Below are 14,362 nucleotides of genomic sequence, written 5' to 3' on the forward strand. Positions count from 1 at the left end.
ATCTTGTTCTGAGCCAATATGGCATTTAGAGTATCAATCTCAAGAACTCCTTTCTTCTGAGTTGTCCCATTATTCACAGGATTCCTTTCAGAGGTGTACATGAATTGGTTATTTGCAACTATTTCAATGAGTTCTTGAGCTTCTGCAGGCGTCTTCTTCAGATGAAGAGATCTTCCAACAGAGCTATCCAATGACATCTTGGATAGTTCAGACAAACCATCATAGAAAATACCTATGATGCTCCATTCTAAAAGCATGTCAGAAGGGCATCTTCTGATCAGTTGCTTGTATCTTTCCCAAGCTTCATAAAGGGATTCACCATCCTTCTGTCTAAAGGTTTGGACTTCCACTCTAAGCTTACTCAATTTTTGAGGTGGAAAGAACTTTGCCAAGAAGGCATTGACTAGCTTTTCCCAAGAGTTCAGCCTTTCCTTAGGTTGTGAATCCAACCATGTTCTAGCTCTGTCTCTTACAGCAAAAGGAAAGAGCATAAGTCTGTAGACTTCAGGGTCAACCCCATTGGTCTTGACAGTGTCACAGATTTGCAAGAACTCAGCTAAGAACTGATGAGGATCTTCCAATAGAAGTCCATGAAACTTGCAATTCTGTTGCATTAGAGAAATTAATTGAGGCTTAAGCTCAAAGTTGTTTGCTCCAATGGCAGGGATTGAGATGCTTCTCTAATGATAAGTTTTTGTCGTGTCGGTATGGAATTTCACACAAAATGAATGAATTCTCGTTGCAAGTATAGTTCTACACCAACAAACAATCCTCCCAATAAAAAATTTGAGTTGTCACAAGTACAAACCCCAATAAGAATTAACCGAAGTATTTGAACTCCGGGTCGTCTCACAAAGTGTTGCAATGAAGTGTTTAATTATTGGCTATGAAAATGCAAAGGAGGGGGGGTTGATTTCATATTTGACAAGAAAATATAAATGACAAGAAAGTAAAACAACAAGAACTAATAAAAGAAATAGTAAGAACTCTTGGCTAAGACTTAGGTAATTGAGATCACCATCCTTGTCTACATACCAAATATTGACAATTATGAGAGGCCAAGCTCATTAAGTCTACTTCCAAAAGTCTTAAGTACGTAATATCTACTCCTAGACTTGAAGTACGTCAAATGGCTTTGATCACATCAACCCATAAGTCCCAACCTACCTACTAATTAGATTAGTAGTGGGTTGGCGTCAATGAATATCAAATTGATCACCAAGGGTTCTCAAATCACTAATTCAATGAGACCCAATGACTCAAGGTCACTCAATTCCCTTAGCCTAGGCCAAGAGTCAAGAAAACTACCGAAAAACTAGTGAAAGCAGTTTAACAAATACTTAGAGTGCAAGAAAAGTAAACATCATAAAATGCAAAAATTAAAGGAAACCCTAACTATCAATAGCAAGAACTCAATAATAACAATGAAGATGAACATAAAAGAGCATGGAAACATAAAATTGCATTAAAGAAAAATAAGATCCAACAATTGTTCTTAAACATAAAAGAGAGCAAAACAAGAAATTAACAAGAGAAACTACAAGATCAAAGACAATAGAACACTAAAACATAAAGAGAATTGAAATCAAAACAAGAATTAAAAGAGAAACTTGAGAGTGATTATCATAACTCTATCCTAATTTCTATCCTAAATCTAGAGAGAGGAGAGAGCTTATCTCTCTAGAATTCTACTCCTAAAACATGATGAAAACTAAACTATGACTACTGATGAGCGGATATTTTATACGCTTTTTGGGGATAATTTCATATAGTTTTGAGTATGTTTTAGTTAGTTTTTAGTTTATTTCTAGTAGTTTTTAGGAAAAATTCATGTTTCTGGACTTTACTATGAGTTGTATGTTTTTCTGTAATTTCAGGTATTTTTCTGGCTGAAATTGAAGGAGCTGAGCAAAAATCTGATTCAGGCTGAAAAAGGACTGCTGATGCTGTTGGATTCTGACCTCCCTGCACTCAAAGTAGATTTTCTGGAGCTACAGAACTCGAAATGGCGTGCTTCCAATTGCGTTAGAAAGTAGACATCCAGGGCTTTCCAGAAATATATAATAGTCCATACTTTTCACAAGAATTGACGACGTAAACTGGCGTTCAACGTCAGCCTTCTGCCCAAATCTGGCGTCCAGCGCCAGAAAAGGATCAAAAACTGGAGTTGAACGCCCAAACTGGCACAAAAACTGGCGTTCAACTCCACAAATGGCCTCTACACGTGAATTGCTTAAAGTCTCAGCCCCGGCACACACCAAGTGGGCCCCAGAAGTGGATCTCTGCATCATCCATCATAGTCCACTCATATTTTGTAACCCTAGGCTACTGGTTTAGTATTTAAACAACTTTTAGAGACTTATTTTGGATCTCATGACATTTCAGATCTAAACTTTGTATTCTCTGACGGCATGAGTCTCTAAACCCCATTGTTGGGGGTGAGGAGCTCTGCTGTGTCTCGATGAATTAATGCAAGTATTTCTGTTTTCCATTCAAACACGCTTGTTCCTATCTAAGATGTTCATTCGCGCTTAACTGTGATGAAGGTGATGATCTGTGACATTCATCACCTTCCTCAAACCACGAACGTGTGCCTGACAACCACCTCCGTTCTATATCCGATTGAATGAGTATCTCTTAGATTCCTTAATCAGAATCTCCGTGGTATAAGCTAGAACTGATGGCGGCATTCATGAGAATCCGGAAAGTCTAAACCTTGTCTGTGGTATTCCGAGTAGGATTCAAGGATTGAATGACTGTGACGAGCTTCAAACTCCTGAAGGCTGGGCGTTAGTGACAGATGCAAAAGGATAGTAAATCCTATTCCAACCGGATCGAGAACCAACCGGTGATTAGCCGTGCTGTGACAGAGCGCGTGAGCGTAGTTTTCACTGGAAGGATGGAAGGTAGCCATTGACAACGGTGATCCACCAACACACAGCTTGCCGTAGGGGGACGTGCGTGCGTGAACAAGAAGACAGAGGAAAGCAGAGATTCAGAAGACAAAGCATCTCCAAAACTCCAACATATTCTCCATTATTGCACAACAAGTAACTTCTAATTTATGCTCTACTGGTTACTCACAATTCAATTGATAAACATAATTGACTTTCTGACTAAGATTTACAAGATAACCATAGATTGCTTCAAACCAACAATCTCCGTGGGATTCGACCCTTACTCACGTAAGGTATTACTTGGACGACCCAGTGCACTTGCTGGTCAGTGGTACGCGTTGTGAAAAGTGTGATTCGCAATTTGTGCTACCAAGTTTTTGGCGCCGTTGCCGGGGATTGTTCGTGTTTGAACAACTGACGGATTATTTTGTTGCTTAGATTAGGAAAAATCTTTCTTTTTTGGTTTAGAGTCTTTTATTATTTATCCCTTGTTAAAATACTTTAAACTTATAGCTCAGTTATTTAGAACGTGGTGTTTATGTTCATGATAATTGGCTATCATATTTTTTTTAAAAAAAAAAAAACCTTTTTCAAAAATAATTTTTCTATTAAATCCTGTGCCAAACTTTAAGTTTGGTGTTTTCAAAAATAATCTTTCTTAAAATTTTTGAAGGTCCCATAACTCATTTGGCTAGAACATTAATTTGATTGGGTTAAACTCTTTTATACTCTTTTCAAAACCTTCTTTTTCACAAATATTTTTTTTTATTAAATCTTGTGCCAAACTTTAAGTTTGGTGTTTTCTTGTTGATTTCCCTTTGATTTTCGAAAATTTTGGTTTGGTTTTCTAAAAATTTTAAGTTTGGTGTTCTTCCTTCATGTTCTTGTGTTCTTGTGAGTCTTCAAAGTGTTCTTGAGTTTTCCTTGTGTCTTGATCTTAAAATTTTTAAGTTTGGTGTTCCTTGGTGTTTTCTCTCCAAATTTTTCGAAAAACAAGGAGCATTAGATCTAAAAATTTTAAATCTTGTACTATCTTATTGTTTTTCTCTCTCCTCACTAAATTAAAAAAAAAATATCTTTTCAAAATATCTCTTCTAACTTCCTAACTTCTTATCTTTTCAAAATTTGTTGCAACTAACTAACTAACTTCTTGTTTGTTTCTTAACTTTTTCAAAACTACCTAACTAACTCTCTCTCTCTCTAATTTTCGAAAATATCCTCCCTCTTTTTCAAAAATTTCTGTTTTTTTAACTAATTAATTTTAATTTTTTTTTACGAAAAAAAAAATAATATTTTCAAAATTCAAATTCTTTTTAGTTATTTTATTTTATTTAAGTATTTACTTCTTATAAAATAAAATAAATAAAAAGGTAAATCAGTCCAAGTTATATCCATAGATCCATCATGGACATAAGTGGAAATGAACAGTTCAGGAGGACTCTGGGGTCATATTCTAACCCCTCTACTGCTTCATATGGGAGTAGCATATGCATACCCTCCATTGGAGTTAGTAGCTTTGAGTTGAATCCTCAGCTCATTATCATGGTGCAGCAAAGTTGCCAGTATTCCGGTCTTCCACAGGAAGAACCTATAGAGTTTCTGGCACAGTTTCTACAGATTGCTGACACAGTACATGATAAGGAAATAGATCAGGATGTCTACAGACTATTACTGTTTCCATTTGCTGTAAAAGATCAAGCTAAGAGGTGGTTAAATAACCAACCTAAGGCCAGCATAAGAACCTGGAAACAGCTGACAAAAAAATTCCTGAATCAATATTTCCCTCCAAAAAGGATGACACAGCTAAGACTGGACATCCAAGGCTTTAAACAAGGAGATAATGAATCTCTTTATGATGCCTGGGAGAGATACAAAGAGATGCTACGAAAATGCCCCTCTGAAATGTTTTCAGAGTGGGTTCAGTTAGACATCTTCTACTATGGGCTTGCAGAAGGAGCTCAGATGTCTTTAGATTACTCAGCTGGTGGATCTATCCATATGAGAAAGACAATTGAAGAGGCTCAAGAGCTCATTGATACAGTTGCCAGGAATCAGCATCTGTATCTAAGCAGCAACCCTTCCATGAATGAAGAGGTTAAAACAGTAACTGCTGAATTCAGTACTGTAAAACAAGCTGCTGAATTCAATCAGCAATTAGATTTTCTAACAAAGCAGCTAGCTGAATTCAAATACAGGTTACAGGAGACAAGGATAGCTAATATACATATGGAAGAACAGTTTAAGCAAACAAAGCAGCAGCTATCAAAGCAAATAGCAGAAGAATGCCAAGCAGTTCAATTAAGAAGTGGGAAAACATTAAATACCCCACCTCAAGGCATCAAAAATTCAAGAAATGAGCAACCCACCAAAGATTCCCCTGAGGACAGTAAGAGCCCAGGGAAAAATAATTCTGGCACTAAAACGCCAGAAAATGGGTGGAAGGCTAGCGCTGAACGCCCAGACCATGCCCAAAGCTGGCATTCAGCGCCAGAAACAAGGCAGGATTGGCGTTCAACGCCAGAAATGGGCAAGAATCTGGCGTTGAACGCCCAACAGGGGCACATTTCTGGCGTTCAGGCGCTAGGAACAGACAGTGAGCTGGCGTCTAACGTCACTCCAGCTTCTGACTCTGGCATTCAATCGCCAGTGAGGGATCAGACACACACAAGTGCTGACAACAACCCCTCTAAAAAGGCTTCTTTAACCACTAAGGTTGAGGAATATAAAGCCAAGATACCTTATCCTCAAAAACTCCGGAAAGAGGAGCAGGATAAGAAATTTGCTCGCTTTGCAGATTATCTAAGGACTCTTGAAATAAAGATTCCATTTGCAGAGGCACTTGAGCAAATACCTTCTTATGCCAAGTTCATGAAAGAGATCTTGAGTCATAAAAAGGAGTGGAGAGAAACAGAAAGAGTTCTCCTCACTGAAGAATGCAGTGCAGTCATTCTGAAAAGCTTTCCTGAAAAGCTTAAAGACCCTGGGAGTTTTCTGATACCATGCATATTAGAAGGTGATTGCACCAAGACAGCTTTATGCGATCTTGGGGCAAGCATCAACCTGATACCTGCATCCACTATCAGGAAGCTGGGCTTAACTGAAGAAGTTAAACCAACCCGGATATGTCTCCAACTTGCTGATGGTTCCACTAAATACCCATCAGGCGTGATTGAGGACATGATTGTCAGAGTTGGGCCATTCGCCTTTCCCACTGACTTTGTTGTGCTGGAAATGGAGGAGCACAAGAGTGCTACTCTCATTCTAGGAAGACCCTTCCTAGCAACTGGATGATCCTTCATTGACGTCCAGCAGGGGGAAATAACCCTGAGAGTCAACGATGACGAGTTCAAATTGAACGCTGTCAAAGCCATGCAGCATCCAGACACATCAACAGACTGCATGAAAGTTGACCTTATTGACTCTTTGGTAGAAGAGATCAACATGGCTGAGAGTCTCGAATCAGAGTTGGAAAACATCTTTAAAGATGTTCAGCCTGATTTGGAGGATTCAGGGGACATGAAAGAGCCTCTGAACTTTCTTCTGAAAGAGGAAAAACCTCCTAAACCAGAGCTCAAGCCACTGCCACCATCCTTGAAATATGCATTTCTAGGAGAAGGTGACACTTTTCCAGTGATCATAAGCTCTGCTTTAAATTCACAGGAAGAGGAAGCACTTATTCAAGTGCTAAGGACACACAAGACAGCTCTTGGGTGGTCCATAGGTGATCTTAAGGGCATAAGCCCAGCTAGATGCATGCACAAAATCCTATTGGAGGATAATGCCAAACCAGTGGTTCAACCACAGAGGCGGCTAAATCCAGCCATGAAGGAAGTGGTGCAGAAAGAGGTCACCAAATTACTGGAGGCTGGGATTATTTATCCTATTTCTGACAGCCCCTGGGTGAGCCCTGTTCAAGTCGTCCCAAAAAAGGGAGGCATGACAGTGATTCATAATGAAAAAAATGAACTGGTTCCTACAAGAACAGTTACAGGGTGGCGCATGTGTATTGACTACAGAAGGCTCAATACAGCCACCAGAAAGGATCATTTTCCTTTACCATTCATAGACCAGATGCTAGAAAGACTAGCAGGTCATGATTATTACTGCTTTTTGGATGGCTACTCAGGCTATAACCAGATTGCAGTAGATCCCCAGGATCAAGAGAAAACAGCATTCACATGTCCATCCGGAGTGTTTGCTTATAGAAGGATGCCCTTTGGGCTATGCAATGCACCTGCAACCTTCCAGAGATGCATGCTCTCTATTTTCTCTGACATGGTGGAAAAATTTCTGGAAGTCTTCATGGATGACTTCTCAGTATATGGAGACTCATTCAGCTCCTGTCTTGATCACCTGAAACTTGTTCTGAAAAGATGCCAAGAAACCAACCTAGTTTTAAACTGGGAAAAGTGTCACTTCATGGTGACTGAAGGAATCGTTCTTGGGCATAAAATCTCAAACAAGGGAATAGAGGTGGATCAAGCAAAAATAGAGGTAATTGAAAAATTACCACCACCTACCAATGTTAAGGCAATCAGAAGCTTTCTGGGGCATGCAGGATTCTATAGGAGGTTTATAAAGGATTTTTCAAAAATCGCAAAACCTCTAAGCAATCTGCTAGCTGCTGACACACCATTTGTGTTTGACACAGCATGCCTGCAGGCGTTTGAAACGCTGAAAGCTAAGCTGGTCACAGCACCAGTCATTTTTGCACCAGACTGGACATTGCCATTTGAGTTAATGTGTGATGCCAGTGATCATGCCATTGGTGCAGTATTGGGACAGAGGCATGACAAGCTTCTGCATGTCATTTATTATGCCAGTCGCGTTCTAAATGATGCCCAGAAAAATTACACAACCACAGAAAAAGAACTACTTGCAGTGGTTTATGCCATTGACAAGTTCATATCATACTTAGTAGGATCAAAAGTGATTGTGTATACTGACCATGCTGCTCTTAAATATCTACTCACGAAGCAGGATTCAAAACCCAGGCTCATCAGATGGGTATTGCTTCTGCAAGAGTTTGATATAGAAATAAGAGACAGAAAAGGGACAGAGAACCAAGTGGCTGATCATCTGTCCCGGATAGAGCCAGTGAAAGGGACGTCCCTCCCCTTTCTTGAGATCTCTGAGACGTTCCCTGATGAGCATCTATTTGCCATTCAGGAAGCACCATGGTTTGCCGATATTGCAAACTATAAAGCTGCAAGGTTCATACCCAAGGAGTACAATAGAATACAAAAGAAGAAATTAGTTACTGATGCAAAGTACTACTTGTGGGATGAACCTTATCTCTTTAAGAGATGTGCAGACGGAATTATCCGTAGGTGTGTCCCCAGAGAGGAAGCACAGAGAATCCTATGGCATTGCCACAGATCTCAATATGGAGGCCATTTCGGAGGTGAGCGAACAGCCACCAAGGTCCTCCAATGTGGCTTCTATTGGCCCACACTCTATAAAGATTTCCGAGAGTTTGTACGTAATTGTGACAGTTGCCAAAGAGCTGGTAATCTGCCTCATGGTTACGCCATGCCTCAACAAGGAATCTTGGAAATAGAGTTGTTTGATGTATGGGGAATTGACTTCATGGGACCTTTCCCACCATCATACTCAAACACTTATATTCTGGTGGCAGTTGACTATGTATCAAAATGGGTTGAGGCTATTGCCACACCCATCAATGATACTAAAACAGTGCTGAAGTTCCTCCAGAAATATATCTTTAGCAGGTTTGGTGTCCCTAGAGTGTTAATCAGTGATGGGGGCACTCACTTCTGCAATAAACAGCTTTACTCTGCCATGGTTCGGTATGGAATTCGCCACAAAGTGGCCACACCATATCATCCACAAACCAATGGGCAAGCTGAAGTCTCTAATAGAGAATTAAAGAGAATCCTGGAACGGACAGTAAGTACCCGTAGAAAGGATTGGGCAAGGAGCTTGGATGATGCTCTGTGGGCTTACAGAACAGCATTCAAGACCCCTATAGGGACCTCTCCATACCAACTCGTGTATGGTAAGGCATGCCACTTGCCCGTGGAACTGGAACATAAGGCCTACTGGGCAACCAGATTCCTAAACTTAGATGCCAAATTAGCAGGAGAAAAACGATTGCTCCAGCTAAATGAGCTAGAGGAATTCAGATTCACAGCTTTCGAAAATGCCAAGCTTTATAAAGAAAAATCAAAAAAGTGGCATGACAGAAAGCTGTCATCTAGAATCTTTGAACCAGGACAGAAGGTTCTGTTGTTTAACTCTAGACTCAGGCTATTCCCCGGGAAACTGAAATCCCGGTGGAGGGGACCATACGTGATAACAAGTGTATCACCATATGGTTATGTGGAGCTTCAAGATATTGATTCTGATAAGAAGTTCATTGTCAATGGACAGAGAATCAAGCATTATCTTGAGGGCAACATTGAGCAAGAATGCTCAAGGCTGAAGCTAGATTAAAAGCTCAGCAAGGTCCAGCTAAAGCCAATAAAGAAGCGCTTGCTGGGAGGCAACCCAGCCATGGGGCAACAATCCTCTAAGCATTTTGCCCTATTTTTATTTTTATTTGTTTATATAAAGTTCACTGACACTAAGGTAAAGAATCATTTGCATAAGTTTACAGGGTTACAGAAGGAATCTACACACAAAACAGAGATAGGGAGCTTACTGGCAAGAAAACGCCAGTGAAGGCCATTTTGGGCGTTCAGCGCCCAAAATGGGCATCCAGTGGGCGCTGAACGCCAGTAAGGATAGCTATCTGGCGTTCAACGCCAGAAAAGGGCAACAATTGGGCGTTGAACGCCCAGGATAGCAGCATTTGGGAATTGAACGCCCAAAACAGGCAGTGTTTGGGCGTTCAAACGCCAGGATGGGGGGGGGAGGAGCTCTCCTTCTACCCATCTCCTTCTTTTTCTTTTGCTTGAGGACAAGCAAAGCTCTAAGTTTGGTGTGCTTATCCGTGATCACTAAGATCATGGCCCCTAAAGGAAAACAACCCACTCCAAGAGGAGCAAGGGCGTGATTTAAAGGAACTGAAGTGCCAGAAATTCTCTCTTGAAGGACCAAGCACCTCACAGACTAGAGGAACATCCACTTCCCAAACCTCAAAGTTGTTGAGTTCTAATCTTAGCCTTAACTCTGTGATAACTGTTCTTATTTTAATTTTACCTTAGGAGTCATATAGTAGTAATTAGTCTATTTTGATTTTATCTCCAATTAAGCTATAGTTTATTTTTCTCATCATCAGCAAACATGAATAAAATAGTAGATCTTTTAAATAAGAAGCAATAAAATTTCGAGTTTTAATAAGAGAAATTCTAATTAGTTAAATGTGGTGGCAATGCTTTCTGTCTTCTGAATGAATGCTTGAACAGTGCATATATCTTTTGAATTTGTTGTTTAAGACTGTTAAATATGTTGGCTCTTGAAAGAATGATGAACATGAGACATGTTATTGAGAATCTGAAAAATCATAAAAATGATTCTTGAAGCAAGAAAAAGCAGCAAAGAACAAAGCTTGCAGAAAAAAAAAATAAAAAAAAAATAAAAAAAAAGAGAGAAAGAAAAAAGAGAAAGCAAGCAGAAAAAGCCAAAGCCCTTAAAACCAAAAGGCAAGGGTAATAAAAAGGATCCCAAGGCTTTGAGCATCAGTGGATAGGAGGGCCAAAAAGGAATAAAATCCTGGCCTAAGCGGCTAAATCAAGCTGTCCCTAACCATGTGCTTGTGGCGTGAAGGTGTCAAGTGAAAACTTGAGACTGAGCGGTTAAAGTCAAGGTCCAAAGCAAAAAGAAGAGTGTGCTTAAGAACTCTGGACACCTCTAATTGGGGACTTTAGCAAAGCTGAGTCACAATCTGAAAAGGTTCACCCAGTTATGTGTCTGTGGCATTTATGTATCCGGTAGTAATACTGGAAAACAAAGTGCTTAGGGCCACGGCCATGACTCATAAAGAAGCTGTGTTCAAGAATCATCACACTGAACTAAGAGAATCAATAACACTATCTGAATTCTGAGTTCCTATAGATGCCAATCACTCTGAGCTTCAATGGATAAAGTGAGATGCCAAAACTGTTCAGAAGCAAAAAGCTACTAGTCCCGCTCATCTAATTAGGATCTGAGCTTCAATCAAAAACTCTGAGATATTATTGCTTCTCAACCTATTAGTCTTCTATTTTATTTGTCTAGTTGCTTGAGGACAAGCAACAGTTTAAGTTTGGTGTTGTGATGAGCGGATATTTTATACGCTTTTTGGGGATAATTTCATATAGTTTTGAGTATGTTTTAGTTAGTTTTTAGTTTATTTCTAGTAGTTTTTAGGAAAAATTCATGTTTCTGGACTTTACTATGAGTTGTGTGTTTTTCTGTAATTTCAGGTATTTTTCTGGCTGAAATTGAAGGAGCTGAGCAAAAATCTGATTCAGGCTGAAAAAGGACTGCTGATGCTGTTGGATTCTGACCTCCCTGCACTCGAAGTGGATTTTCTGGAGCTACAGAACTCGAAATGGCGTGCTTCTAATTGCGTTGGAAAGTAGACATCCAGGGCTTTCCAGCAATATATAATAGTTCATACTTTGCACAAGAATTGACGACGTAAACTGGCGTTCAACGCCAGCCTTCTGCCCAAATCTGGCGTCCAGCGCCAGAAAAGGATCAAAAACTGGAGTTGAACGCCCAAACTGGCACAAAAACTGGCGTTCAACTCCACAAATGGCCTCTGCACGTGAATTGCTTAAAGTCTCAGCCCCAGCACACACCAAGTGGGCCCCAGCACACCAAGTGGGCCCCAGAAGTGGATCTCTGCATCATCCATCATAGTCCACTCATATTTTGTAACCCTAGGCTACTGGTTTAGTATTTAAACAACTTTTAGAGACTTATTTTGGATCTCATGACATTTCAGATCTAAACTTTGTATTCTCTGACGGCATGAGTCTCTAAACCCCATTGTTGGGGGTGAGGAGCTCTGCTGTGTCTCGATGAATTAATGCAAGTATTTCTGTTTTCCATTCAAACACGCTTGTTCCTATCTAAGATGTTCATTCGCGCTTAACTGTGATGAAGGTGATGATCTGTGACATTCATCACCTTCCTCAAACCACGAACGTGTGCCTGACAACCACCTCCGTTCTATATCCGATTGAATGAGTATCTCTTAGATTCCTTAATCAGAATCTCCGTGGTATAAGCTAGAACTGATGGCGGCATTCATGAGAATCCGGAAAGTCTAAACCTTGTCTGTGGTATTCCGAGTAGGATTCAAGGATTGAATGACTGTGACGAGCTTCAAACTCCTGAAGGCTAGGCGTTAGTGACAGATGCAAAAGGATAGTAAATCCTATTCCAACCGGATCGAGAACCAACCGGTGATTAGCCATGCTGTGACAGAGCGCGTGAGCGTAGTTTTCACTGGAAGGATGGAAGGTAGCCATTGACAACGGTGATCCACCAACACACAGCTTGCCGTAGGGGGACGTGCGTGCGTGAACAAGAAGACAGAGGAAAGCAGAGATTCAGAAGACAAAGCATCTCCAAAACTCCAACATATTCTCCATTATTGCACAACAAGTAACTTCTAATTTATGCTCTACTGGTTACTCACAATTCAATTGATAAACATAATTGACTTCCTGACTAAGATTTACAAGATAACCATAGATTGCTTCAAACCAACAATCTCCGTGGGATTCGACCCTTACTCACGTAAGGTATTACTTGGACGACCCAGTGCACTTGCTGGTCAGTGGTACGCGTTGTGAAAAGTGTGATTCGTAATTTGTGCTACCAACTACTTAATTCATTCCCCCTTCAATCCTTGGGTTCAATAGCATCAGAAATGGGTTGGATTGGGCCCAAAATGAGCTGCAAAATCGCTGGGGGCGATTTCATTAAAGTGGGCCACGGACAGCATCGGCGCGCGCGCGCAGAGTGCGTGTGCGTGCCCCTGAACGCGAAGCAACATATGGCAAAATTTATATCATTTCGAAGCCCCTAATGTTAGCTTTCCAACGCAACTAGAACCGCCTCATTTGGACCTCTGTAGCTCAAGTTATGGTCATTTGAGTGCGAAGAGGTCAGGCTTGACAGCTTTACGGTTCCTTCATTTCTTCATTTGTTCTCCCACTTTGCATGCTTTTCTCTTCACTTCTTCCATCCAATACTTGCCTTATGAACCTGAAATCACTCAACAAACACATCAAGGCATTGAATAGAATTAAAGTGAATTAAAATCATCAATTTTAGGGCCTAAAAAGCATGTTTTCACATTTAAGCACAAATCAAGGGAGAATTTCAAAACCATGCTATTTCATTGAATAAATGTGGGAAAAGGTGATAAAATCCCCCAAAATAAGCACAAGATAAACCACAAAATCGGGGTTTATCAAATCTCCCCTCACTTAAATCAAGCATGTCCTCATGCTAAGAATAAAGAAGGACAAGAAAAGGGGTATGAACATTTATTCAATGCAAATAAACTATATAAACCTATCTACATGAATGTAACTAAATGCAATATGACTCTATCTACTTGGTCAAAAGTAAATCAATCTCCAAGAGCATGTATGAACAAGTAGGGCTAAGATCATATGATGATTTATGAATCCTACCAATTCAAATATCAAAATGAGGTACAAATAGACTTGCAAGAAGAAAAGCTCACGAAAGTCGGGAACAAGGAATTGAGCATCGAACCCTCACCGGATGTGTATCCGCTCTAGTCGCTCAAGTGTATAGGGTCGATTCACTCAATTCTATTCTACTCATGCTTTCCAAGATTTGTTTTTCTTCTAACAATCAACAATTATTCAATGCATGCATACATTCATCATGAGGACTTATTCATAGGTTGTAATGGGGTTAGGGTAAAGGTAGGGATTCCTTTGGCAAGTGAGCTTGAAATTTGAATCTTTGATTAACCTAAGCTCTCACCAAACACATATGAAAACCTATACAATTCTAATACACAACCTAGCTACCCATGATTCCCACTTTTTCACATGCTCATGCATTCTTTTTAATTCACATTCCATATGCATTGATTTTTATTGATCTTTACTTTGGGGCATTTTTGTCCCCTTTTTATTTCTTTTTCTCTTTTTTTTTATATTTTTTTTATACATATATATATGTTCTTTTTCTTTTTTTTTTTCTTTTTTTTTTAAAGTATATACAAACGTATCAATGCATATGGTTTTACATATAGTGCATGAATATGTACCCAATTCCCAATATTTTTAACAAAAATAAAAATTACACTTTTACCTCAACCAATGTCCCAAGTTTCCCATACCCAAATGATACACACCCTCACTAGCCTAAGCTAATCAAAGATCCAAATTAAGGATATTTATTGTTTTTCACTTAGCGGTAGTGATGTGCTAAAATTAAGAACAAAAGGGATTAAATAGGCTCAAAATTTGGCTAACAATGGTTGATGAAAGGTAGGCTATTTGGGTAAGTGAGCTAAATGA

General features: G+C 39.7%; 1 non-coding gene across 1 annotated transcript; it reads left to right on the forward strand.

Moving 5' to 3' along the window:
- Nucleotides 1-251: 251 nt before the first annotated feature.
- Nucleotides 252-359, forward strand: LOC148570900 (small nucleolar RNA R71). Its single transcript, XR_015907776.1, has one exon. It is a non-coding gene; the product is annotated as a small nucleolar RNA R71 (small nucleolar RNA).
- The last annotated feature ends 14,003 nt before the right edge of the window (nucleotides 360-14,362 follow it).

This window comes from Arachis ipaensis, chromosome B3, assembly GCF_059453495.1.
Source record: "Arachis ipaensis isolate K30076 ecotype BB chromosome B3, ASM5945349v1, whole genome shotgun sequence".
Lineage (NCBI taxonomy): Eukaryota > Viridiplantae > Streptophyta > Magnoliopsida > Fabales > Fabaceae > Arachis > Arachis ipaensis.